The sequence below is a fragment of the Bubalus kerabau genome, chromosome 23, assembly GCF_029407905.1.
Source record: "Bubalus kerabau isolate K-KA32 ecotype Philippines breed swamp buffalo chromosome 23, PCC_UOA_SB_1v2, whole genome shotgun sequence".
NCBI classification, from domain to species: domain Eukaryota; kingdom Metazoa; phylum Chordata; class Mammalia; order Artiodactyla; family Bovidae; genus Bubalus; species Bubalus kerabau.
The window spans coordinates 31,110,001-31,130,816 of record NC_073646.1 but is presented as its reverse complement, the minus strand read 5'-3'; the positions used below and the strand labels follow the sequence as shown (position 1 = coordinate 31,130,816).

General features: G+C 43.6%; 1 protein-coding gene and 1 long non-coding RNA gene across 7 annotated transcripts in view; both read left to right on the top strand.

The window, feature by feature from the left end:
* Nucleotides 1-20,816, top strand: part of AUTS2 (activator of transcription and developmental regulator AUTS2) — a 1,208,818-nt gene that overhangs the window by 798,695 nt on the left and 389,307 nt on the right. The window lies entirely within an intron of this gene.
* Nucleotides 1,533-11,734, top strand: LOC129638194 (uncharacterized). 3 transcript variants are annotated; one of them, XR_008707725.1, is made up of 5 exons: nt 1,533-2,669; nt 2,927-3,038; nt 6,903-6,964; nt 7,047-7,170; nt 10,506-11,734. It is a non-coding gene; the product is annotated as an uncharacterized LOC129638194 (long non-coding RNA). The 3 variants fall into 3 exon arrangements; XR_008707724.1 differs by lacking the exon at nt 2,927-3,038; XR_008707726.1 differs by lacking the exons at nt 2,927-3,038; nt 6,903-6,964; nt 7,047-7,170.

The window sequence follows — 20,816 nt, the reverse complement described above, 5'->3', positions numbered from 1 at the left end:
TGTGGACCAGAGAGTGTAGCTGAGCAGAGTATAAACAGGTTTGTACCCCCTCGTCCCATTGATGAGCTTATCACATTCAAGTGGTCCCAGCAGTCAGCTGCCACGTTCTTTTTTTTCCCCTAAGGCAAAGTTGCCAACATATATTTTATTATATGATGGAATTGGGCATAGCAAATGTAATATTTTTATTCACAACCATTTCACTGTATCCATTCAGATTCTCATGTATTCTGTGTATAATTTCTCACTCTTTGTTGATATAATGATCTCAAATTAGCCAAATAGATTTTTTTCCATTACTTCATATGTCTTAGTCTGTTCAGGCTGCAAATACCACAGACAGGGTGGCTTATAAACAACAGAAATTTATTTCTCACAGTTCTGAAGGCTGGGAATTCCAAGATCAAGGTGCCAACATGGTTGTGTCCTGGTAGGAGCACTCTTATAGCTCTCATAGCTGGTCATCTTTCAGGTGCCATGTTCTTCATGTAGATAGGATTTTAGTTAGACAACTTTGCTTCATTGAGGATTGCTTCTAGAATAATGAGTGGTTGCCAGACTTTGTAGAGGAATACAGATATGGGTTCAGTGAGCCATCAGAAGTCAGGGGAGCGGGGAGTGTGTACCCAACTCTGCTCTTCAACCACCTGTACGGCCTTGGTGACCTCACTGAACTCTCTTCAACCTCAGCTCTTTATACATCATGTTAGATAATTCCAGGGTTTGTTTTAGCTCTAAATGATGATTGCTCTCCACTCTCAGGCCATGTACGTTACACACAGAGGAAGAGCCCTGTTAACCAGTGACATATGTAGTTAGTTAATTGAGAAAGCCATTTAAAGGAAGAAGTCATAAAAAAAGGAAACGTTATCAACATTTAATTGTTTTAAAAAACAGCTTTATTGTAGTGTAATTGATGTACCAAAAACTACATATACGTGTACAGTTTGGTAAGTTTTGATGTATGTACCATCCATCATATCACCATTACAATCAGGCTGGTGAACATACCTGTCACTCTAGAGTTTCCTCATGCCACTTGCTTGTCACTTCCTCCCCTTCATTCCATCAATCCCACCCACCGCCAAAGCAACTTACTGACCTCCTTTCTGTCACTACAGATTACTTTACATGTTTTCTACATAATTATTTAGAGTTTTGTCTATGTTGTTGTGTTTCAACCCATGAACAAAGTATTTTTCCATTTATTAGGTTGTCTTTAATTTTTATTAAGAATATTTTATATTTTTCAATACATGGATCTTTAGGTTTTGTGTCAGAATTATCTCTAAATACTTCATTTTGGGGAAATTATTGTAACAGACCCAAATTTTAAAATTTCAGTTCAGTTTCATTGTTTCTATTATAATTGGCTAGTACAATTAATTTTTGTACAATGATTTTCAATTATATATAATATGTTGTAATTATATATTCTATATATTCTGCAATTATGCTAAATTTACTTTCTGTCATTTAGATTACATGTTTAGAGTATTATATAATGTGTATTCTTTTTTTATCTTCTTTCATTCTACATAATTATTTAGCCAGTTGGATGCAAAGATATATGTAGTGTGTGTGGTATCACTCAGTAAGCTGTACAGAGAGCATATCAGAAGGAATCGTTTACTCCAGGTAGTAAGGAAAGTGGAAGTTGACTGAGAGCTCCTGAAACTCTTCCATTGCTGTAAATAGTACTCCTAACCTTCAGCACCCAGTGGGCAAAATGAGCTTTTGGTCACAAGCCCTACTATGTAAGGAATACAAATAAGTCAACTCTGATTTATCTTCACAGGTTGAAAAGTAACCATGACTTGGGGTAGCTCCTTATATCGGCTTTAACTGCAATGATAGCAAATAGGATGAGGTTGAAAGAATCCTGGATTGGGGCTCAAATAGGTCTGATTATCAGCAGCTCTTTCTATGTTGTTGAGCAGCCTTGGGTAAATTCATGTTTCAGAATGTCACCTTGAAGAATAAAGGAGCATTTCTTTTGTGTAGGTGTAGGTATCCCTTCTTTGTGCGTTGGATTTCCATTCCAAGATGTACGACGGTGCATTGTCCCCACCCAGGTGGTCCTTCTGCCTGCAGGTCCTGCACCTCCCAGTGTCTGCTGGAAGTGAATAAGGCAGAACACTCACGGCACAGGAAACAGCTTGAACAGGTTAGGAGACAAGGAAGTGAAAAGCTTGCATGGGAAGATGTGAGCAATCAGGATTCGGCAGGGGATGTGGTTCCTGTTGAGGTAGAGTGGGTTGAAGGGTAGACCAGGGCGTGAGCATGCCAAGCTGTAAAGACCGAAAGAGATGGGTAGGAAGTGGAGAGCCTTTGAAACTTATTTTTTGAAGGGAGCACTCATGGCAAGAGCTGTGCCAGAGATTCTCCAACCTTGACGACCTCAGAGTCACCTGGGAACTTGTTAAAAATACATATACCTCGGGCCCCACCCAGACCTGCTCAATCCTAATCTATAGGTTGGGGTCAAGGCATCTGTATTTTTAACAAGCTCCCCAGGTGATTCTCATGCACGCCAAAGTTTAGAAAGCACTGCTTTGGAAGGTTAATCTGGCAGCAGTGCGCAAGATGGATTGGAGCCGAGAGAGCCTGGAGGTTCGCAGACCTGCTAGCAAGCGATTGCAACAGCTCTCCCGGCAGGAGATAATGAGGTTGGGGGCTGTGGGATCGGAAGGGAGGCATCAGACAGGGGAGGTATTTTTGAGAGGCAGTCAGCAAGGACTGGGTAGCCAATTTGATGAGGAGCGTGAGAGAGAAATGGGACTTAACAAATAATGCCAAGGTTGAGAGCCGCGTTCTCTACGGCTCGAGGGGAGCGGTAACAGAGTCCCCAGGGGCCCCAACTCAGATTACACACACCTGCTCCCCCTTCCAGCCTCACCTCCCACACCCTTCTCCTCTCTCTCAGCCCCTGAGGCAGAGCAGGGAGGGGGCAGATCAGCACCCTCCCGGGCGGCTCACATGGAGTTGGGGGGACAGAAGCTCCTCCAGATGACCCTGCAGACTGAGGCTCTGTGACGGTGAGAGTGATGGTACTGCAGGGGGCGTGGTGAGACCAGGAGGGAGGGGCGGGGGTGAGCTCCACGTGGAAGGACAGTGCTGGAGCTGACAGCAGGGTGGGGAGCAGCCCCCGGAGCTGGGGAGCAGGAGCTCCCCTACAGATGCACTTGAGAAAGGCCACCCCAAGGAGGTCAGAGGAGACAGCTGACACTGCAGAGAGAATAAAGGGACCCAGAGAGAAAGCTTCTGTTTAGTGGTCATGCACAGGTGGAGGTCAAAGAAGAGCTGGTGGAGAGGCGCAAGGACACTGCTGTCTCCCTGCGGTCCGGAGAGCTTGGAGCCGGGGAAGACCTGCTCATAGGCAGACAGAGCTCTTGCTCCACCAGCCATCCTACAGGTGTGGTCGAGTGCACGGGGCAGTTCTGTCCCCTGGGGCCACATGGCAGGCTCATGTAAAGGGATCAGTCCTCCACAGACACACACGTTTAAAAATCTCCTTTCTAAACTCTAGTGTCTTTGAGCTGATGTAGCAGACAAAGAGAGGGCTTCCCAGGTGGCCCAGTGGTAAAGAATCCACCTGCCAATGCAGGTAATGCAGGGGATGTGAATTCGATCTCTGGAGGGGGACATTATTCTTGCCTGGGAAACTCCACAGACAGAGGAGCCTAGCGGGCTACAGTCCATGGGGTCCCAAAGAGTTGGATACAACTGAGCGACTGAGCACACACACATACATACACACCAGACAAGAGAGACTGAGGGAGTTTTACTATGATAGGCTACCCCCAGGTTTCTGATCAGCTCATAACCCTTCTGTACACATTTTGGGCCCAGCACAGCCAAATATGAGGTATTATAAATCATTATAGTGCTTTGGGGTCCTGGCTTCCCCCAAAGTTCCAGACATTCTGCCTGATTTCGTGATCTCATGCTGTGAAAATAGGATGCTGTGTTCTGGAGCCACCTCCAGGGTGCCCCGCAATTGGCATATCTTAACTAAACGAAAACAAATTGAATGAGCGACAATGGAGAGAAAGGGTGTTTGTATCAACCCAGGAAGTAGAGAATTACAAAGAGATTATATTTGTGGTGCTGTAAGCTGTGGTTCTTGAAATGGCTGTCATAAAAACTGGCCACTCCTGACACTGGCCAGCCTCAGTTGTGACCGTGGCTGCGTGGGGACCTAGGGCCAGTGGTCTGTCTCAGGAGGCACCCTGAGAGGCTAACACGGCATCACCTTTCACTGCAAATAGGGCCAACACGTTGTCACCTTAAAATACTCAGAACTGAAAAATGGAGGGTTATGTTTTATTCAGCGGGAATGTTTAGGACTTCAAGCCCGGGAGACAAGATCTCAGGTGACCCTGAGAGAACTGTTCCAAGGAGGTGGCGGGAAGAGTCAGTTATATAGAACTTTGCACCAAAGAGCAGGTGAAAGTGAAGTGAAGTCGCTCAGTCCTGTCCGACTGTTTGCGACCCCATGGACTGTAGCCTACCACACTCCTCCATCCATGGGATTTTCCAGGCAAGAGTACTGGAGTGGGTTGTTTCCTTCTCCAGAGGATCTTCCCAAGCCAGGGATCAAACCCGGGTCTCCTGCATTGTAAGCAGATGCTTTACCGCCTGAGCCACCAGGGAAGAAGCAGGTAGTCTGAACATCAAAAGATTATTGTTAGCTAAGAAAGACCAGATATCTCAAATTAAGGAACTGAGCACTTTTCTGTTTATGGGAAGGTGCACGAGCCTGGGCTCACTGGAATCGTTCCTTTCCTGTGCATCTCAGCTGTCCGGGGCCAGCATCCTGTGGTTTGACTTTTCACATCCTTAGTTCCTCGCTCCTCACTCACTGCTCACCGTAGGGAGTGGTGGCAGCCTGATAGCTACCAGCTTGCATGTACTGTTTTTCATGGATGCCCTCGGGGCTCAGAGATTCACATTTGGAGGGCAGGGATCGCTGATGGCTGTGACATCCTTGTTTATTGATGTGGCTGGAAATACTCCATTTCTTAACTTATAAAACTTACATTTTTATCTTTGATTAGCCTAGATACTTATCTCACTTTCTGAGTAAGGAAACTGAGGCATCAAGTAATGAAGAAATGAGTCCCTAACTAGGGAAGGAGATCTGACCCAGTGTTTTCGTGTGTAGAGTGCAGCACACTCTTCCAGAGGGCTTCTTTTATGGGACCTTGTTTAGGTGGAGGCTTCCCTGGTAGCTCAGTTAATAAAGAATCCACCTGCAATGCAGGAGACCCCAGTTCAACTCCTGGGTTGGGAAGATCCGCTAGAGAAGGATAGGCTACCCACTCCAGTATTCTTGGGCTTCCCTTGTGACTCAGCTGTTAAAAAAATCCGTCTGCAATGCAGGAGACCTGGGTTTGATCCCTGGGTTGGGATGATCTGGGGAAGGGAAAGGCTACCCACTCCAGTCAGTATTCTGGCCTGAAGAATTCCATGGACTATATAGTCCATGGCTTGCAAAGAGTCAGACATGACTGAGTGACTTTCACTTCCCTTAGGTCGCCAATCGCCAAGTCGCTTCAGTCGTGTCTGACTTTGTACGACCCCATAGACGGCAGCCCACCAGGCTCCCCCGTCCCTGGGATTCTCCAGGCAAGAACACTGGAGTGGGGTTGCCATTTCCTTCTCCAATGCATGAAAGTGAAGTCGCTCAGTCGTGTCCAACTCTAGCGACCCCATGGACTGCAGCCTACCAGGCTCCTCCGTCCATGAGATTTTCCAGGCAAAAGTACTGGAGTGGGGTGCCATTGCCTTCTCCGTCCCTTAGGTAGAGGCTGTTAAATTAGAGAAAGTCTTGCATGTAGAAGGAGCAGTTGTTTGAAGAGTCACTTAGAGATGGACCTGGGCATAACTCTCATCCCACTTCCTCACTGTATGATCTTGGACAATTTGACCTTCAGTTTCTGAGCTTCAGCCTTAGTTGTTAAGGGAAGGTAATCATATTTATCTCCTGAGAGTATTGTTGGGAATTAAATATGATGGGACCATTACAGTACCCGGTGTGTAGTTGATCCCCCATAATTGCTAACTGTTAGAATAATTACTGAGTTTTTCGTCTGGCATCAGTGCAGTGATCTCTAACCTTTTGGTCACCAGGGACCAGTTTCATGGAAGACAATTTTTCCAGAGGCAGGGGTGGAGAGATGGTTTCTGGATGGTTCAAGTGCATTACATTTCTTGTGCTCTTTATTTCTATTATTATTACATCAGCTCCACCTCGGATCATCAGGCATTACATCCCAGAGGTTGGGGACCCCTGATAGGGAACTCATGCACTCCTCTGGATGCACCTGAAGAGATGTACCTTTTTCATTGTTGGCGTTTCTAGTTTGGGTTTTAAATATTTTTATCCTGTTGAAGTATTACAGCTAGAAGCAGCTTGGATACAGGTGAACTAATTCTGTTAATGAATTCTGCCCTTTAAGGCATTTATATGCTGACTAGGACTTTTGGGGTGGGTCTGTGCACCAGAATTTCCCAGGAAGGTGCCCTAACCCCTTATTTAAAGTGAACTTTTATTGAGCCACCTGCTCAGAAGTTGCAGAATTGCTGAAACATTGCCGCGGGCAGGGTGTATGAGGTGTATGATCACAAAATGAAGAAAAGACAGCAGGATGTGGAGATTTCCACAGCACCAGGAAGAACACTCTGCAGTGTCTTACCGCCACCATCCCAGGCAAAGATGCAGCCAGCTAGCCAAGTCAATAGTTGGAGTTACATCAGGAGACTTGGCCAGGGTCCCCCCACCATCCTGCACCTTGGGTCCCACTGCTGCGCTCAGTGGTGGTTGCTGATGTAAATGCCATCCCCTGGCATTGCATGTTGAAACTAAGTGGAAAGCAGCAGGCTCTTTCTCTCATCAGATCTTCGGCTATCTGCCTGGCCTCTGTCTGACTGCCTGCGTTGGCCAAGGATCTGCCTTCCAGTGAGCATCCTCAAATGTAAATATGCCCCAAAGACACCCCGACTCTGGGATTTCAAGTCTCCCATCCATTCCCGCCCCCCAGCTTAACTCTCTCAACGAAAGAAATTGCTAAAGAAGAGATGAAGAATAAGGCCTCTCTCTGGCTCCCTATGAGGTCCTGTTTACCAAAGAAGCTGAGCAGAGCCACAACAGAATAAATAAGGAAGGTTTGGCAGCATGTTTTGATACAAAATTCATTACAGCTCTGTGTATGTGCTAGACGTTTGGGTCCTCTTAAGTCTGTGTAGATACTGCAGTCCTCTCGGTTCAACCTTTGGGTTTAGAGAGAGGTGTTGGAAGGCATTCAAAGATGTCAGATAACTGGCCTGACTCTTAAAGAACTGGTTTGGGGGAAAGCTTGAAAGTATTCACACCCAGATTCAAAAACAGGAAGCAGGAACGAGTCCAGAAAACTTGGTGACACGGATAGCAGTTGTAATATTTTTTAAGAGAAGGCAAATTTGAGTGTCTTCTGTATATCCTCTCCCTAATCTTCACATGCATTTTCTGTCTTTCTGAGCTCTTCCTTTTTTCTTGTTTTATAACACCTTCTAAGTCTCAAGTGTAAAATCCATCATGTGTCACTCCACCTTCAGCCTTTGTGGGTGGGGAGGGTATTATAGGGGTGGTTGGAATCTGTCAGGGTCAAAACTTAAGTGTAAGTCCTGGCTTCTCCTCTCAACTGCTGTGTGGCCCTCAGACCACTTATGCTCTCTGAGTCTTAGTATTTTCATATGTAAACTACAGGCAATGAAACTTATCTCAAAGAGTTGTCAGAAAGAGCAAATGCATTTCAGACCCAATATTTTGTGAGCTTATCACATGCCAGCGCCATCAGTCACATCCTAACAAGCACGGCTGAGCACAAGCTTACGATAGTTCACCCCTTTCTTCTGCAGCAGTGGTCATTTTTATACGGAGTTCTCTTCAGGTGTGGATTTTGGGCCCATGGGCTTCCCAGGTGGTGCTGGTGGTAAAGAACCCACCTGCCAATGTAGGAGACATAAGAGACACAGGTTCGATTCCTTGGTCGGGAAGATCCCCTCGAAGAGGGCATGGCAACTCACTCCAGTATTCTTGCCCAGAGAATACCCCGGACAGAGGGGCCTGGCGGGCTATACTACACAGGGTCGCAGAGAGTCTGACACGGCTGAAATGACTTAGCAGGCGCGCACTGCATTTTTAATGTACTTAGAACAAGTGTTTATCAGCGTTTTTTCTTGTAACCCTGTCCTCTTGAAAGAGTCTTCTTTGACAGTTTTTTAAAATGACGCCACCCCTTTCACGAAAGTAAATACTAAGGAATGATATTTGTGGGCTAGGGTTGAACTCCGGAGGGCCACGGTTTTTGTCATATGTGATTTTTTCGCTTTTAAAGACTCTTTTTTTGGCCTCATTTAGGGGTCCCAGTGCCCCTGTTGGGATACATAAAATACATGGGGAAGTCTGTCTTCTTTCTTTTGCATCTTTTCTTCCCTCCTTACAGTTTACCGTCCTTAGAGCTTGTTTGTCTGTCTTGCAGTGTCCTACATTTCCTGACCTCTCCCTTTCTTGTTACTGTTGTTTAGTCACTAAGTCATATCCAGCTCTTCTTTGACCCCCATGGACTGTAGCCCACAAGGCTTCTCCATCCGTGGGATTTCCCAGGCAAGAATATTGGAGTGGGTTGCTGTTTTCTTCTCCAGAGATCTTCCTGACCCAGGGATTGAACCCTTCTCTGCTGCATGGCAGGCAGATTCTTTACCACTGAGGCACCAGAGAAGCACATCATTGTTATGTATTTCAGGGCAATGTGGTTCATCATCTTTTCCACCTAAGATGATATTGTGGGGTAGGGGGAGGGGGGAGTACAACACCACCATACTGTAAACTGAGTGAATTGAGTTTCATGAACATTTTCTCTAACTGCTGCTTCTACCCAAATTCAATAGGGATTGGAGGGCAGCAGCATAGTTTAAAATTGGAGCGACAGTTCCTGCTGCAATTTACAATCTATAGATTGGCCGTGGAACTGATGGTAACCCTCTCCCTTTATGCCGGCAGCTTCCTGAAGAACTCGAGAAACGTGTCTAGTTCAGAGAAAATGCAAATATCAGCTCCATCCTATCCACAGCAGGAAATTAGAAACCTCTTTGGTTAACACAAATGGATTATGATTTTTTTTTTTTTCCTGCAAGAGAGAAAGGGAGAGAGGAAAGAGGCTCGAGGTGGCATTGTATACCGTAAAACTATATTTATGTGCTAAGACAAGCAATTGATGTTGTTCTATAAAATACAGTAAACACCTCCTCCCTGCCCTTTTGAATGTCAGTCAGAATTCAGAATCATGAAATTTTATAGTATTACTGGTTAGAAGGGCTTCCCACTGGGAGCAGATGCCATCTCTGTCTTCATAGACTCAGAGAAAGTCCTGACATGTTTCATGGCGTTCATACGTGGAAGTCTGTGAAATGGAAAGGAAAACAGCTTTTTCTGTCAACCTGTCACTGATATAAGCTTTTACATTCCATCAGAATGACTAAACTTTAAAGCTGTTTTTCTTCAGTGCTGAGTATCTCTCAGAACTCCCAAGTGTTATCAGATTGATAGAGTCCCAGCATACGATAGAAGACTGAAGCAGTCTGTGGCACGGTATTAAAAATTCATTCAGATACTCGATAAAGCGTGGTTGACAAAAGTGTGAAATGGAATAAGGTAGAGTGAATTTCTTCATGGTTTATTGCCCTTGATTTCTCTACACAAAATAAATAGACAGAATGGACTAAAATCTCTTCTTTATGAAGGTGGGATCCTGGCAGCTGAAGGCCTGCTCATAAAACCCCTCTCTGTGCCACATACCTTGGCCGTGTTCAGAGTTGGAGGCAATGGAAATTTATTGCTGTTGTGTGCGTTCATATTTCAGACTGAGTGAATATGTAGAGGCTGCCTTTATGAGATTGCTGAGACTGTTAAGAACAGAGCAAGACAACACTAGCTTGCTTTTTTTTTTCCTGAAGATTTTTTTGAGGGGGGGGGGGGTGGAGGGTCTTGATGATTTTAGTGTTGTTAATGGTGGTGGTGGCGGCCCTGGTGGCAGCAGCAAGTTCTTCCCCTGAAGGTATTTAGGAGAAAACACTCTTTTCATCTTTTCCCTTCCCCCTTCTCCGCCTGCCATCTTGTTTTAAAAGCAATATAAAAAAAGCAAAGCCTTTAAAGCGGCTGCAAGCCTGGCCCATGTTTTCATGTGTGTCCCTCCCTTTCGAGGCCTCCCCTGCCTCTCTGACCCACCACCCCCTTCCTTTCTTCTGTCCCTCCCTCCTCTCAGAGGACACAGTTAGTGGAGGCTTCCCCCTGCCTCCCCGCAGCGGTGGGACAGAATGCCTCATTGGCTCCAGATATTAACTTCTGTGCTGAAAACCCGGTTGGAGCTGGTGTGACAAATGGATTTTACCTGCTGCTGGAAAACACAGCTCCACCCCACCCCTGCACACGGCACACACAAGCCCTTGTCTCCATCTTGCAGAGCCCAACCCAGGGAGCAGGGAGCAGAGAGCTGCCCCGCGGCACCATCTGTTCCCGCCAGCATCCACGTCGGGCCCCAGCAGTTACATCTGTTGAGAAGAACAGTGCGCATGAGGAGTGGTTGGAAAGAAGTATTTGGTCTCCCCATCATCTCCGTTAGTCATTACTGGGCTGCTGGGCTCACGTGGGCGTATCTGTGTGCACCGCCTCTCAGGCCTCATCTGTATCAATTGGAAATCAGTCACTGGGAGTTAGTTGCAGTCAGCGGGGACCCAGGGCATTTTCCAGTGACATCCATTCTTCTTGTGTTGCAGAAATTCAGGAAACAATTAAAATTCTGATGCATTCCAGGGAGGATTTCAAATAAATCAGCCGATAGCTGATACCTTGTAACTCTTGGTAGCAAAGCAAAATTAACAACCCAGCCACATCTGTGTACTGTATGCTAAAATAAATAAATTAACCATGCATCACCTCCAATAGAGGAAGCAGCTGGCTTGTTCTCAACCTTTCCATAAGTACCCAAAAGCTACTGATTTGTTAAGTTGTCACTCTCCTTATGGACATCAAGGACTCTCTGGATATGCTAAAAATGGAGCTGGCCAAGTATCAGTAAGTTATGGAAAATCCAGGCACTGATTAAACTCAGTTATAGCCTCTAACTTATAGCTCCTAACAGCTTACGCTGAGCAAAACTGATATTGTGAGCCAGGCTCAGTGAGGAAGTAACATCAGATATAAGTCGGTTTGGCAGCCAATTTAGGTAGAATTTTGTCTAAACTTTAAAGTATTAGTCAGAAGCTCAGTACTTCTTCCTCTCTCCCTAAAGCCAAATGCAGTGGGGAGGAACTTGCATTAATCGCCCCTGTTATTCATGGTGCTACCTACCTAGGCTTTCCCAGGATCTTCTTTTGCAGCTCTTTTTGCAGTGATTCCACATCCTCCTACTTGCTGGCTTCTTTTTACCAAGAGCACAACACAGAACAGTGAACCCTTGAAAAATAAAGATCTTAGAAACATCCCAAATAAAAGCCACACACTATGTTGAAATTGTAAATCCATATTGTGTACGTGCCTATGTGCCAGGATGTTTGTAAATGTGGTTTACAGTGTGTGTATGTATTTATCAGCACCCAGTAGATTTTTTTTTCCCTAGAAAGCTGCATAAAATTTTAAAAGATACAGAATATAGTGGCTGGAAAACAAAACAGCACTTAAAAATTGCCCACCTTTCAAATTCACAGCATTGGGAAAGATGGGGCGAGTGTGGTGTTCATCAGAGAGGGAGCTAGGAAAATGATTCACAGGGTGGGCTCAGTGAGAGACACAAGGCGAAGAGAAGGGTAAAACCATTAGGCCAGACTGCAGCGAGGGCATTCAAGATGGGGCGAGGGGGGAGAGTGAATGCCATGCCTGTAGACTCTTCCCGGTGAGAGGACAAAGTGAGGGGAAAGATCAAAGTAAATACAGAGTGGAGGAAGCCGGGAAGGCACAGCCAACAGGAAAGGGCCCCCCTTAACCCCCTGAAGGCAGTGGCCATTGTCATCCGTCTAGTGCTCAGAGCACCTGGTACATTCCAGGCTCAGGGTGCAGTCGTCGATAATCATCACAGTTCTGCCGACAGAGTACAGCTGGAAATGACTTGTCCCTCCCTCCCCCCAGTCTGCAGGAATCTGCTTGTGTTTGGTAACGAATGGGAAGAGTCAGGAACCCTTACAGCCAGGGATCAGCTGGAGGAGCTAGTTAGGAGCCAGTGCCAGTTGGGGCAGGCCGCTCTCGCACACACCTCGCTGTGAGCTTCCTTTGCCCACCGTGCTGGTGATGCCCGGCACGCTTGGAGCTCTGCAGCCTTCCTCTTTAGACATGTGCCCTAAAAACTTTCACAGCACGCACAAGAATTAACAATCCCTGCAACCTGAAGAGAATTGACTGCTGTCTCGAGATGATTCTCAAAAATCTGCCGATAGCAACACAAGGCATTATAAATCCTTCCAGGTTGGTTCTGACCATGTTGTAGAAGTAATTTCAGCTGGCATGTCACATGAAAGAACAGACTTGAAAACAGTGGTGTGCGCAGCCCTGAAGGTTTCCACTTGGCTAATGTTCTTAGTACCTTATGGCACTAGTTTGGATTGCAGCAAAGGTACCAAAGAAAATGTCTGAAGTCTGGATTTACTGTGTGTGTGTGTGGGTGTATGTGTGTGTGTGTGTGTGTGTGTGTGTGTGTGTGCGTGCACGTGTGCATCATCATGTATATTCTCACCTCTGAAAAAGAGAAGTATCTAATCATATAGCACTCTATTTGTACACCCTTGTTATAAGTCTAGAGGAAGATTGATCATTCAGTATTAATGAGGATGTTGGTACACACTTGTCTACTCTCACTTGGTATACATGTATTTATGTGTGTACAGTAACTCATTAAGTATGAAAATGACTTATACCTGGTCAGTCCAAGCATGGGGCTAGACAGGAATGTAGATTATCAGTTTGGAGAAGCATTTGTCACTTTGTGGACATTTGTATATGCAGAAATTCCTAAGATCTGTCATATGGTGTACATACATGTGGGCATGTATGTGTCTGTAAGTGCGTGTTCATACAGTATCTTCTAGAGGCACATAGGGTGCTGTCACTTTGGGCAAGTGGCCGTTGCTCACACAGGGAGCCATTTGCCTTTGTTGTTTAATGAGACAGAGCTATCCTGGTGGTCCAGTGGCTAAGACGCTGAGTTCCCGATGTAGGGGTCTCAGGTTCCATCCCTAGTCAGGGAACTAGATTCCACATACCACAACTAAAAAGATATCCCACATCACAACAAAGATCCTGCAGGTAGGGACAAAGATTCCTTGTGCTACAACCAAGACCGCACACAGCTAAATAAATAAATATTTTTTAAAAAATAACTCCCCGTTCCCTGGTGGTGCCAGGAGTAAAGAATCCACCTACCAATGCAGGAGAAGCAAGAGACGCAGATTTGATGCCTGGGTTGGGAAGATCCCCTGGAGTAGGAAATGACAACCCACTCCAGTGTTCTTGCCTGGAGAATTCCATGGGCAGAGGAGCCGGGGGGCTACAGTCCATAGGATGGCAAAGAGTCAAACATGACTGAGCACACACCCACTAAAAATAGAATTTAATGAGAGAGTAAAGCCTGCTTTAGGACAAATGCAACTGTAAACATCAGAACAGCCTTAGCCTTTGATTCCCAGCTGATATTTATGTACACATGAAAAGTTATATTAAGACTTCTAAAATAATATGTGTTATTTTTCACACTTTATACTAATGAAAACCCTGCTTGGTGTGCCCTGGTGGTTGCAGGAAGAGGGTTAGGACTTTTGGTAGACCTTCCATTCAGTATACCTTTCATAAATTGTCCATTTAACTGTAAAGGAAATTCAGAAGCTGATCCAGCTAGGAAGTCAAACTCCAGTGCAAGGAACTCAGGACCTTTTTATGACTCATGCACCCTAGCAGTGTTCAGGGTGGGGAAAGTTGAAAGCCTTCTAAGTTAGTCCCACTTCAGGAGGTTAGAAGCAATCCAAAGCAATTATTTTCCCTTGGCTTGGATGTGGGTGAATGTTTTACCTCTTTGCCCTTATTTGTACAAGTATGTTATGGGGAACCTTGTAATTGGTTTTTGTGTGTATTTTAATTATTTTTACCCATCATCTGGTGTATCATTTGGGATTACTGTTAGCTGAAAGCAACAGTATAGTGGTTGGTTTGTCTCTAATGAAAAGAGGCCTGGCCATGCTGTGTGTGGTGTGCGGGGTCTTTGTTCCCTGACAAGGGATCAAACCCATGTCTCCTGCATGGAAACTCAGAGTCCTGACCGCTGGACTACCAGGAAGGTTCCTACCTCTACCCTTCTTAAGACTATTCTTAAGACATTAGCGAGAACAATTGAATATTAAATCATAAAGCGGTCTGTGTAACAACTCTCCTTAAAGCCTCCCCCAAAAGTTTTCCGTATCACTTTGAATAAAAGCCAGATTTTTACATAAAAAGGCCTGGAGTTAGGCCACCACTCAAAGGTGCCACCAGGAACCCAAGTGCCCCCATATAGATAGAATGCAGTCTTTGCATTTGCTGCTTCACAGTCTTAAGATGACTGTTTAAACTTCAGACCTCACATCTTGAATCTGGGACAGACAAAAGGCTTTCTCTTAGGGGACCTCACCTTTTTATTCAGGAAGGAACACCCTCTCTAGTGACTTCCAACTTTATCCTCATTGCACAAAATTATATCAGATGCTCCCTTTACATACAAAGAAACAAAGGAAATAATTGTTTTTATTAAACACACTTCTACCCTGAACAAAATGATGTTCTGCAAAAGAATATTGATGGACAGCATATACCTATTGTTGTAGTTCAGTCACTCGGTCATGTCCAACTCTTTGCAACCCCATGGACTGCAGCAGGCCAGGTTTCCCTGTCCTTCACTATCTCCCAGAGCTTGCTCAGGCTCATGTCCATTGAGTCAGTGATGCCATCCAACCATCTCATCCTCTGCCACCCCCTTCTCTTTTTGCCTTCAATCTTTCCCAGCATCTGGGCCTGATTTCCAGTGAGATGGCTGTTCACATCAGGTGGCCAAAGTACTGGAGCTTCAGCTTCAGCATCAGTCCTCCCGATAAATGTTCAGGGTTGATTTCCTAGTGTATACCCGTGACCTCTCAAAATTTGCGGTATCCAGCCAGCCTTATCATGTCTAGTGCAGCATATATACACAACTCCATCAGACCTCAAGAAAATCCTAACAGAGTGTGTCTCAAGAAAGGTAACTGAAGTGATTCTCAGAAAGGATAACTACATATATGGATTTTGAGTCTGGAAACAAGCACCTAGAAAATGACCAAAAGATGATGTCCATGAAAGCAGTAAAACAGTAAACACGTTGCTTACCAAGCCCTGTAACAATTAGAATGTGAAAGCCTGCCTGGACATACTGAAACACATGTCATACTAATATAACATGTAGTCAGCCTGTAAAACTTGTGGTACTAAAAGCAGTATAGCCAGTAAGTATTAACTATAGAGTCAGAAGTATTTTCATACTGTCAATGGTTGATACCAGTGCTCAGTCAATAAACAATTACTGGGAACCTATCAAGTACACACAGTCCCTAGGGAAGTATAGACTATATGAACAGAGAGCTACATGCAGAATGACAAGCACTAAACTGAGGCATGTTTAAGATGGTTTTGGGGAACACACAGAGGACCGCCAGCCAGCACTGCCAAGGGTTACTGATAAACAAGATTGATCTCTTTCCTTTGATGTTTATATCCAAGAAAACAATTTGGACCTTCTACAGAGCGTCCCCTAATACCAGCATATATAGAGTAGACAAGGGTGGAAGTTCTTAGATGCTTCTGTTCTTATTTTTAGCTTCCAAGAAGTTCCAGTTAGGGACAGCAAAGAGTACCGGGTTTAATAATATGTAAACAAGTTAACTACAGGTTTCACATCCTTTCAAGTCAATCCTTTTCAAGGATCTTTGTGAGCAAGGACTCTAAAGATGATTTACACATCTATAGAATACTATTCTAAATAGTATTCTGAATTCAGTGTTCTGAATAACAATGCCGGTTAACCTGACCACAGGCTTTGGTAGACATGACTCTTAAATATGGGACCCCATTCGAAATTGAGCCTCTTACAATATTTTCAGTTTTTTCATGTTTTGATAGTGGGAGTTTGAAATCAGTCTAGCAGCTCACCAAATGTTTCCTTTGCATCTTAATTACTATGTGGGTACAGATTTTGCATTTAATTATTAAAAATAATTTATGTCCAAGCCACGCCCCTGCCTCCTCTGACAACTGCTGCCAATCCTGGGGAGTTCTGAGGCGGACTCAAGAGAAGCTTGAGGCTTCTGCAGGCTCCTTGCCTTCACTGACTGACACGTCCAGAGAATCCTAGGCCCAGCAGAGATTCCAGCATGAGTGAAGATCAAATCTTTGTTCATCTGCAATCAGCCTTGCATATTTAGGTAATTGCAAATGTTCCAGATGTTTGAAACTGACTATCTGACCAATATAGAGTATAAATTATTCTAGGCAGGTAGCACCTGTGTCTTACTCATTTCTCCATCCTAAAATGGAGGAGGTATTCGGTAAATGACTGTTAAAGCGGAGATAAACAAGGTCTAGATTAAAGCTAGAGGTGATTCTGGGGCAAGCCAGTCTGTATAGACATCTTGCTGAAAAAAATCTTGGGTAGCTTAGTGAAATAAGTCAGACAGAGAAAGACAAATACTCAGTGATATCGCTTATATGTGGAATCTTAAAAATGGATTTTTTTAAACTAGTGAATATAACATAAAAGAAACAGGCTCACAGATACAAAGGGGGGAGAGGGAAGGAGGGAGGAGCCAAATACGGGTAGAGGAGCAAGAGGTACAAACTACTATGTATAAAATAAATAAGCTGCAAGGACATATTGTACAGCACAGGGAACATAGCCGGTATTTTATAATGACTGTAAATAGAGTATAACCTTTAAAAATTGTGAATCTATGTTGCATACTTGAAACTTACATGATATTGTAAATCAACTGTGCTTCAATAAAAAAGTCTTGGGGAGCTAAAGCTATATCAAAACAAGTAAAAGGAGTCAGAAAAGACACCAGAAGTATATCAATGTTTCCTACTGTGCCTTTTTACAAAGGACCTGGGCTTATTGGATTTACTGCAGGAAACGTAATATACTTTGGAGGGTAATCATGAGAGAGGATACAAGAGCAAGTGTTGTCTTGGTACAGACCTACAGTGTTTTCTTCTCCATGTCTCTCCTTCATTCCTCTTTAAGGTTGCCTGTGTCCGCTTTACTTTTTTAATTAATTAAATTTACCCAATTTTCTTAATAAGTGACGAATATAATTGTATATATTTAAAATATACAACTTGATGATTTGATACACGCATACATTGTGTAATGATTACCATGATCAAGATTATTTACACAGACCTTGCCTCACATAATTAACTTGTGTGTGTGTGTGTGTGTGTGTGTGTGTGTGTGTGTATGGTGAGAATGCTTAACATCTACCATCAGCAGCTTTCAAGCATACAACACCATATTATCAACTATATCACTATACTGTGCATTAGAATCTCAGAATTTATTCTTCTGACTATTGAAAGTTTGTACCCTTTGACCTACATCTTGCCATTTCTGCCTTTCTCTAATCCTGGCAACTACCATTCCATTCTCCGTTTCTATGAAGCCAGCTTTTTTTCTCTTACTTTTATATTGGTATCTATTGAATGTATTGATGTATTAATATTTATATTGATATTATTCATATGATATTGCATATAAGTGCTATACAGTGTTTGTCTTTCTCTGTCTGGCTTGTGTTACTTAGCATAATGTCCTCCAAGTTCATCCATGTTATTGCAGGTAGCAGAATTTCCTTGTTTTTTTATGACTGAATAATACTGCATTGTGTATATATATGTATGCTGCTGCTGCTGCTGCTGCTGCTGCTGCTAAGTCACTTCAGTCGTGTCCGACTCTGTGCGACCCCATAGACGGCAGCCCACCAGGCTCCCCTGTCCCTGGGATTCTCCAGGCAAGAACACTGGAGTGGGTTGCCATTTCCTTCTCCAATATATATGTATATATATCACGTTTTCTTTATCCAGTCATTCATCCAAGGACATTTAGGTTGTTGCCATGTCTTGGCTATTGTAAATAATGCTGCAATGAACATGGGAATGCAGGTGCATCTTTCAGATACTGATTTTATTTCCTTCAGATATATACTCAGGAGTGGTATGGCTGGATCATACATTAGTAAATAGAACTTTTTATAGTAATTTTTTGAGGTACCTCTCTCCTGTTTTCCTTAATGGTTGTACCAGCTCACATTTCCACCAACAATATTTAAGTGTTCTCTTTTCTCCACGTCCTCAGCAGCATTTGTTACCTCTTGTCTTTTTCATATCAGTGTCATACTTTTCAGTGTATGGAACTTTCACCTCCTTAGTTAAATTTATTCCTAAGTATTTTTTGGTTTTGATGTTACTATAAATGAAATGGATTTCTTAATTTCTCTTTCATAGTTTGTTGTTAGTGTGTAGAAATGCAACTGATTTATGTATATTAATTTTTGTCCTGCAACTTTATTGAAATTTGTTTGTTAATTCTAACAGTGTTATATTGGAGTCTTTCGGGTTTTCTATATATATATGATCATGTCATCTGCAAACAGATAATTTTACTCTTCCTTTCCAACTTTTTATTTCTTTTTCTTGCCTAGTTGCTCTGATTAGGACGTCCAGTACTGTGTTGAAAGGGAAGAATGCCAACCTTCTCTTGTTCATGATCTGAGAGGAAAGAATTTTAACTTTTCACCATTGAGTATGTTACCTGTAGGTTTGTCACCTATGGGCTTTATTACAGTTGAGGTAGATTCTGTCTCTAATTTATTCAGAGCTTCTATCATGAAAGTGTCTTCAGTTTTTGTTAAATGCTTTTTCTGCATCTATTGAGATCATCTGACTTTATCTTTCATTCTCTTACTATGTCACATTTATTGATTTGTTTAGATTAAAAACCATCTTTGCATCCAGGGATAAATTTAATATGCTGTTGAATTTGGTTTGCTGGTATTTTGTTGGGTACTTTTGCATCTATGTTCATCAGTGATACTAGTCTGTAATTTTCTTTTCTTGTACTGTCCTTGCCAGGCTTTCATGTCAGGGTAATGCTAGCCTCATAAAATGAATCTGGACATGTTCCCTCCTCTTCAGTTTTTGGAAGAGTTTGAGAAGGATGGATTGGTATTCATTTCAATTAATTCTTTGATTTTAATTAATTTTAATATTTGGTAGAATTCACCAGTAAAGCCATATGGTTCCTGGGCTTTTATTTATTGGAAGATTTCTGATTAGCAACTCAATTTCATTGCCCTGTATTTTCCTGTTCAGATTATCTGTTACTTCATGATTCAATATTGGGAAGTTGTATGCTTCTAGTAATGTATCCATTTCTTCTCAGTTATCTAATTTGTTGTCATATACTTGTTTATCATCTACAATTTCTTTTTAAACATTTTTGTTCTTATACAATGGTTCTCAAGTGAAAATAACATGCAGTCTTCTGTTACATTCTCCCAGATTTGAATCTGAGCTATCTGAGTTAACTTTCTGAAATGTTTTCATGTTTGTTAATAAGAGAAATTCTGTTGACCCTGTAGGGTTAAAGTAAAGATGAAATAAGGTAGCGTCGAGCAGTTAGCCCAGACAGCACCCATAGGCCGTCAGCACATGTCACCTTCCCTTTTCCCTGCGGCTCTCTAAAGCCAAGTTCAGTGGCCTTTTGTATTGAGCAGTGAGTCCAGAGGCTGTGAATTATTTGTGATGCTTTTCCAAGGACTGAATCAGGAAGATATTTTAATCAAACCACCAACAAAGCTCATGTAGAGATGAACGTATAATTAGTGACCTCTTCCTATGAGGGATAGTCCACAGTGGGCCTGGCGGAATTGGAATTAGCACGTGAGCAATTGGGGCGTATATATCAGCTCTGTGTATCCACAAAGTGGAAAGCAAGAGGCATTTGTAGCTTGGTCACAAACTGGGTGTCAGACATATTAAGCCTGCATTCATCTGACAGGCCTTCAGAATAAAATGTCAGGAGGGAGGTTTAGCAGTAGGGGAGACAATTATGAGGATCTCAGAGGTGAGAAATAGAGAATTCTGCCCGCTGCCCAGGAAGGAGAGAATATGGCATGGAAGATGGGCACGGAAATGTGTTGCCTGACACATGCTGAAGAGGCCTGTCATTTATTCAGGTCCCATTCCTCTCTCAGGCTAAGATGGAGTGAGCGAATGCTTTCAGGAAAGAAAAAGTCTAGGTGAGCGCCAGTGCATACTCCAGAAAACCCCCAGGGCTCACAGTACTACTAGAGTTAGTAGTAGTACTACTGATTTCTTTAGAAGCTGTAACGGATGCTACCAAGTCTCTCAATGCAGAACGTCCAAAGTGGTGGCTTCTTCACTTTGAGAGCAAAGGGCTCACCGTTTGGGACTGTGTTGCCATTGTCATGTTATGGCTGCAGATTACCACCAAGTGTTATTCTCCGGGGAACTGCCGTATGCCCCCAGAGAGAGGTGTGCTCACCTGACCCTCCACTGCTCCGGGAGACCAGCTCGGCCCCGTCCTGGCCTTTTCTCTGACCTTCTTCGGTCTCTTTGTCCCGTTTCCTGATGAAACCTGTTTTGCAAAGGTGAGGCTGGGCGAGCAGCCCCGACTCTGGTCCTCCTTCTGCCACCACTAGCTGTGAAAGCC